Below are 7,480 nucleotides of genomic sequence, written 5' to 3' on the forward strand. Positions count from 1 at the left end.
GAATTTGGACAGTTTGACGTAAATTAGCAGGAAGACTCCCGCTAGTATCATACATATAAATTTGCACATGTGCAAATTTGCATGTACAACAAATAATATTAAAAAAAATAAAAAATATGTTTCAAACTTTTTGCAGTTTATATAGCTAGATCGTACATATAATTGTTAATTTTATAAAGTTTCATTATTATTTGCACATTCAATATGGATAAATATTTGTGGACCGTTCATTTTCACACGAGCGATCGGCAGTCGATCTGCAGTGAAATGATTTTAAATTTATTTTGAAATGAACACGAGAAAATATTGAACATAACCAACATAAAAATTCTCAAATTTGGTTATGTCCGAGCTTCGATCCAATGCGAAGTGTGTATAACCCTTCGATGTTTTGATATTCCGCCGGCTTGATGGATAGGTAAATAAAAATAAAATTTCATCAAACTTTGCTGCATGAACATAAATTCAGTGCTCTTTAATTTTAGCAGTTTCGATCGACCAACAGAAGACGTGTTTACGTGCACTTTCATCCACTCGTAGCCAAAGCAAGAGTTTATGAAACTTAGAACATAATGTCTTGCTTTACGAGTTAATGAAGGCACACGTAAATACGTCATCTGCTGGTCGATCGGAACCGTTGAAATTAAAGAGCACTGAATTTATTTTAATGCAACAAAGTTTGATGAAATTTTATTTTTATTTACCTATCCATCAAGCTGACAGAATATCAAAACATCGAAGGGCTATACACACTTCGCGTTGGATTGAAGCTCGAACATAACCAAATTTGAGAATTTTTATATTGGTTATGTTCAATATTTCTTCGTGATAATTTGAAAATAAATTTAAAATCATTTCATTGCAGATCGACTGCCGATCGTTCGTGTGAAAATGAACGGTCCACAAATATTTACCCATATTGAATGTGCAAATAATAATGAAACTTTATAAAATTAACAATTTTAAGTATTATTTGGTTACATAAAATGTTAGAAATTATAAAATATATATTCTTATTTTTTTTCACATTATATGTTGTACATGTATTACTTAATTAGTAGATATCAAGCTTTGAGCCGTCCGATAGGTAATGAATGATCCTGATGGCAGGGAGTCTCTATTCTCCGAGGTAACATAATATTTCTGTTTAAATCCAGCTCTAGGTAATGCACAGGCTCCTTTGATATTCGTGTGCAATAATAATCAGATGGTTCCGATCTAAAAACAAATATTATGTTACCTCCGAGTATATGAATTTGGGTGAATTTATGGACAGATCTTTCCTCTCCGGACTTCACGTTTTTTTTTTTCTTCTCTTTCTCTGAAATCCTCCCTCTCCGTACTCTCTCCATACGATAGCGCCAAACCCCTAAAATTTGCGTTTTTCCCTCCCTCCAAAATTTCAATTCCTCTCCCGCACTCTAAGAGTATTTCCCGCACTTTAGGTGGGGCCGGTTCAGCCGATCGCTGGCCAGATGTGGACGTGCAATGTGTGGTCAGGCGAGGCGAGGTGAGATTCAGGCAAGATGCCTTCTCAGAAGAAAAGCGAGGTTCTTCGGCCAGGTACCTTCTCTCGTGGTGGTGCGTTGTCTCTCTCTTAGTTATCTATTTTGACCTGAAATTAGATACACACATTAAAATAATAAGGTGCTTCACAATACTTCGCGGTTTTAATTTCTTCAACTATTCTGTTAGATTGGTGTAGAAATTAAGGCTATGGGAAACCTCCTTTACACGGTGCATCTGATAACTATTCCTAATAACACCTTTTTAATCAAATTATTTCAGAATTGGATCTAAACTTTTGGGCCTTTTTATCTTCGTTCTATAGGTGGTGACTATGTATCCAGAAAATGCATGGTTCACAAACATATGCTTGTTAAGTACGCAGTCTCAACAAAGGTAAAGCTCAAGGTTTATCGTACTGAAATGAATGGTACCATGTCCCAGATAAAATCTAATTTTAGCCCATCACTACAACTAATTGGAAATCCAGAGTCTCAGGCAATCTTGTTATTAGGCTGAATTAATCAAAACAAATCCTCAATTTACTACCATCAAGCTGTCATGTAAACTTTTAGCAATGAATTTTGTACATTAGTACTAGTTCCTGGCATACTACATTGCTATGGAACTATGTTACTATTTTAAAAAGACAATAGATGTTAGTTCTGCACTCCTTTGCAATAAATACAAAGGGTCTATCTTGTAAACATGTCTGAAGTGAGAAGGTTTGATATAGTCTTGAAGCACAACTCAGTAACTATTTGTAATTATCATATATACCCAAACTCTCTGAACTTGGGTATGCGTTTCTTTCTGGTTGAATCACTCAATTAATCAGTGCAGTACCAGTTGGTCTGAAACCTGGTTGAATCACTCAATTAATTAGTGCAGTACCAGTTGGTCCGAAACCTGGTTGAATCACTCAATTTATGTAGTCACTTATTCATCCTCAGCGCATAATTTTAATGATTTCAGTGACCTTAGCACAATATTACAAACTGATTTTGTTCCAGCTATTCCTTCATTTCCCCAAATTTGCATCTTGTTTTGGTCAAATTTGATCATTATTTAGTTAAAATTTCTTCTTTTGCCAATTCAGTTTCTTTCTAGTTAGATGTTTGTTTCATTTGCATAATTGAAAAAATTACTGAACAGTGGACAAGTAGAACTTGGTAAGCTCAGTAAGCTTCACTCTTTAACTTTATGTTTATTAAACTTAGCGCAATTCGTGTGAATGAACTTGTTGATTCAATGCTGTATCAGTGAGTATGATCAATATGAACCCGGAAGCAGCATCATGCCAGTAAGTACCAAAAGCATTCAATGCCTGTTGTTTAATCTTGTAATCTATTGAAATTGATCATTTATAGTATATCTTTTTTTAATTTTCTGAGCGAACATTATCATTAGTGATGGAGTTTATCCAACTAACAACAATGATACTCTGACTTGGGTTACAACACCTGATGGCTCAGCCGGGAACATTATCATTAGTGCTAAGTGGTGATTGGGAACCTTTTTTTCTGAACTGAGAATTTGTGCTAAGCTTTTTCTTTAGGTTGTCTGATAGATATCAAATTAATTAGCTTTTTCATAAGTGCTGAAGCCTTTTCTTGTTTTATAGATATTTAATTTAACTGGGGCGCATATATGCATTTCTTTTTGGTTGAATCGCTCAATTAATTAGTGCAGTACCAGTTGGTCCAAAACCTGGTGGGGAACTTCATTTGCTACCAACAGTCATTATTCTGACACTTTCTTCTGTTCAAGGAGGAAGGTTGGTGAGTTGCTTGAATTTCAAAATTACCTTGCAATATGCAAATACATTTTTAATTTTGACTTAGAAAAAAAATGTGCTTATTAGTCACCTTGAATATTTGTTAATGGATTATTGTTTATCATGTATTACATTGTTAAACCTAGTTTTAATAATTCTAATGTCATGTGATCATTTGCCTGGCAAATGTATAAAATTCTCTTTTGTGTAAAATTCCGTCAAGACTTGGCAAATATACTGATTCCATCAAGTCTTGGCAAATGTATAAAATTCTCTTGTGTAGTCGTGTGTTATATTTTTATTGATCCTTTGCAAGCAGGGAATGCAGGGCAGTTAATATTCGTTTTGGCTCTGACAATTGGATGGATCTCTCCTTACATGTTTTATGCGCAACAGCTCAAGGATTATGAGAAAAAAGTCATGGAGGTAGTGCAGTTTAATTATTTGAAAATGACAGTAAATATTTGAGCCTATTAGTATCTGGGCTGATGTATTTTAAATAGGTAGAAAATCAAAACTTTTGAATGGAAGAATATTCAAATAACAATATCGAGGCAGTGCAGAAGGTAAATATTAGTCACCCAGTAGATAACAATGTCGAGGCAGTTAATGAAGTAATAGTAGTTGTATGTTGCTATTCAAGGCCAGAATTTAGAACTTCAATTCTGCAAGCAATGAACAAAACAAAGGGCAAAAGAAGTACTCACAGATTAACCGTATTGATACCGGCATGGCATCGTTCTTGTCTGCTTTTCTTTTCTTCTTGTTTCTTTTTTCAAGTTGAAGATAATGGCTTGAAAAACTTGTGTTTAGGTTTCGTGTGCTAGACTTGTAGTTAAGATTATGAGGCATTATCTGGAAGACAAACATGATTTTGTCGAGGTAGTGTGTTATTTTCTTTTTTCTAAAATGCATCATATATTTTGATATTTTATCACATTTGTTATTGACAGCTTAACACTAATGTATCTCTTATTTGAACTATAAGACCAACTTCTGTCAGATTTTATTGTTCATACAATACATGTGCAGCACCCAATCCTTAGTCTATGGAAAGGGTTTTATGATCTGTAGATGTTGGCAATTTTGACCCCATGTTTATATAAGTTGGTTGGAAAAAATGTGATTATTTGGTAAGCAACACAATTAAGTTATAGGATCTTAACTGTAAAAATGTGATTATTTGGGTGTACTATGCAGAAGCCTCTTTCTTAACAACCCGTTTAAGTTTTGTGTGCTCGATTCCGTTTGAACACTCCAGTATCAGCCTTATAAGTAACTTGGAAATATCAAATGTAGGAATGTACTTGTATAGACTAACCAGTGTGATAGGGTATCCAAATCTGTATATATACTAAGCTTCTAGCTATTAGAACAATAACATCTCATATTTGTCAGGTTTTTCAAGAGACAAAAAGAGTACATCTACCAAACTCTTTCCCAAGGCTAACATATGACGAAGCAATGTGTTGGTATGGTACTGACCGACCGACCCCAAGTACTAAAGGCCTTCCGTCAGCTTTGGGGTAAAATGTTTTTGCTTCCCCAATATGAGGCCTAATGGGTTAATTTTATACGGAATTACTAAAGGCCGTACTTTGGTTTTTTTAACACCCAATTACTGCTGCTGTCAGCTTTGGGTTCTTTTATGTTATCAACCATCAATGTGCTTTTACAAAGTTTTCTAAAGTGTGGTTGTTTCCTTTGGAAATGTGTACTAGTCAAATTCTGACATGTTAATAAACAAAATTCTCCATTCTCTATTGAATGGTTTAAAAATGTAATCCTTAATAGCGGCATAGAGATAAGTATCTAAAACTTGATTCTGCTGCATATGAAGCATTGCAAATTTTTCAAATGGACAAACACCCAAGTCATATGGGTATTGGAAGAGCCAAAGAAGGGTAATATTGATTACTTATATCAGAAAATTTCTGGTTTAGAATAGTATTTTGCACTTTTTTTTTTTTTTAGAATAGTATTATGTAATTGTTCTCCCCCCCTGCATTCTGAGTTGTAATTAGAATAACACTTTTCATTTAAAAAATAATTACTTCTATTTTATTTCTTCTTCTGCCAGGCAAATTCCTCTATTACAACAGAGCTAGCTTATGTATTTGATCTGGTATGTATTTTTCTTGAATCTTTTTGTGAAAGCTCTTGTATTATGAATAAAGCCACCAGAAAAGAGTTGCCTGGGTTATTTTTGTTTGAGTGTTTACAGTTTTGAACTTTGCAGAACTTGCATTTCTTACGGTGATTTGAACAAAACCAACCTGCTACCAATATCTGTCCCAAAAATTTGATAAAAATGCCACAGTTGGTCCTAGGATTATTGGTTACCCAATGGCCGAGAGTTCGATTCCCCTTCACGACTTCGCAGCCTTTGCAAAGGCTTTAAAAAAAGAAGAAGTTTTAAATATAAATTTTCTTGAAGAGTTTTTAACCATGCTTTTCTTGAAGAGTTTTTAATCATTCAAATCTTGTTGTTCTTTATTAGTTCAGCATTAAATTATTTTCTTGATTTTCAATTTTGCAGTTGCTGTTCAGTTAACTTTTGTATGCTTCGGGTTAGTTGATGTGCATTTTTGACGAAAAGCTGAGTGAGGAAACACTAGCAACGCTTCAGAACTTTGAATTTGCAGTACATCACTATTTTAATATACTTGTATCCAATTCTTTCAATATGGTGACATAAATTTATGCTCAGTTTTCAGAAGATGGTGAGCAGAAAAAGTATTTCTATCATACCCCAAGGACAAGAGAGCTTGATAATCTTCTTGGTGATATCTACCATAAAATCCTTGGTATGCTTTGGAAAGTTAATGTCATCACGGTAGTCAAACATAGCCAACGTGGCCGTTTTTTTTGTGCAAAGACATGGAGAGAGCTATTATTGGAGACCTGGTGTCTTGCATCCTCCAGTTTTTACCTCATAGGACAAGGGGAGTTAACTTTGCAGCTGAACTAGATTGGTAAAGGGCTGCTCTCTCCAAATTTGTCTATAAATGTTGTGGTCTAATCTCAATTGGCGGTGTCAGTGGGTCAAGCTTTGTCTGATATCCATGCCCAACCCTCAAGTAGGTTTTAGTTGGGTTGAGTTGACCTTACCTGACCTGACTTTTCAGTCAGTCCTGAAATTCAAAGCTTTTAACCAGTCTTTTTTGACTGCCAGCACCCGTCTCAACATTTAGGATTTATAGACAGCTGATTCTTCATTTTCTCAATTGTTTTTATTAGTTTTTTGGGCCGCGACGCCATTGTTGCTCACCAAAACAACTACGTGAGACCTGCCCTTGTTGAGGATTCATTACCCGAGATACATAATGGGAGGTACTAATTTCTTGTCAAGTTGGCTTTTTTTCTTGTCTTTTGCATATTTGTCCACTTGACGGTATATAGATGATAAAAAATAATGTAAGAATGTTGCCCTAGCTCGTAGAATGTAGACATCCTTTAGAATTTCAATCCCAACTAAGTTGCTTTCTGATTTATGCAAAGCTTGAAGTAACATTGGAATTTACTTGCTTGGTTTAATTTTCCAGAAAGGAAACATTGATTCTTTTTAGGGCAAGGAAAAAATTGTGGTTATTGCTGGAGTCCATATCCTCTGAGGTAACAAAAATATTTATGTTTAGATACAGACCATATGATTAGAATCCGGATCAATCCGATCCAAGGTGGAATGCGGGCTATTTTAATATTCATGTGGATTTTGATTGGACGATCCGGATCTAAACATAAATATGCTGTTACCTTGGGTGATATGAATTCATGGATCATTGTTGTAGTGTTTAGTATTACAATGCAATGAGTTTCACTGAGAATTAACTTCACCTGAACCATGCACCCCCACGCTAGTGTAATGAAATGGACAGTCCGGTCCAGAATCTGATCGAACCACCCGTGGTTTGAACCCGGACCGTGGCCCAAATTTGGATCGGGCTGGATTGTGGCTAGAAACGGATCTTTCAAGAGTTTGGATCGAAATTTGTTTTCTAGAACCGTGTAGAACCGGACCGGACTAATTTGTGGAACCGAATCGTATCAAATCCGGACCGCACCGTGTAGAACCGGACCAAACAATTTTTTCTATTTTGAAAATGCTTCTAAATTTAATTTAAGAAATATTATTAATATTACCACGTTACCTTGTTGTTAATGAATTTCAACATCTATCAATTCTCATTATCTGTT

At 35.0% G+C, this 7,480-nt stretch overlaps 1 long non-coding RNA gene across 3 annotated transcripts; it reads left to right on the forward strand.

Moving 5' to 3' along the window:
- The first annotated feature begins 2,742 nt into the window (after positions 1 to 2,742).
- Positions 2,743 to 6,843, forward strand: LOC144564461 (uncharacterized). Of its 3 annotated transcripts, XR_013514635.1 has the most exons (7): positions 2,744 to 3,283; positions 3,603 to 3,709; positions 4,097 to 4,165; positions 4,682 to 4,809; positions 5,364 to 5,408; positions 5,823 to 6,258; positions 6,524 to 6,843. It is a non-coding gene; the product is annotated as an uncharacterized LOC144564461 (long non-coding RNA). The 3 variants fall into 3 exon arrangements; XR_013514634.1 differs by having other exon boundaries at positions 2,743 to 3,287; positions 5,823 to 6,843; XR_013514633.1 differs by having other exon boundaries at positions 5,823 to 6,843.
- The last annotated feature ends 637 nt before the right edge of the window (positions 6,844 to 7,480 follow it).

The sequence above is a fragment of the Carex rostrata genome, chromosome 13 (assembly GCF_964058835.1).
Source record: "Carex rostrata chromosome 13, lpCarRost1.2, whole genome shotgun sequence".
NCBI lineage: Eukaryota > Viridiplantae > Streptophyta > Magnoliopsida > Poales > Cyperaceae > Carex > Carex rostrata.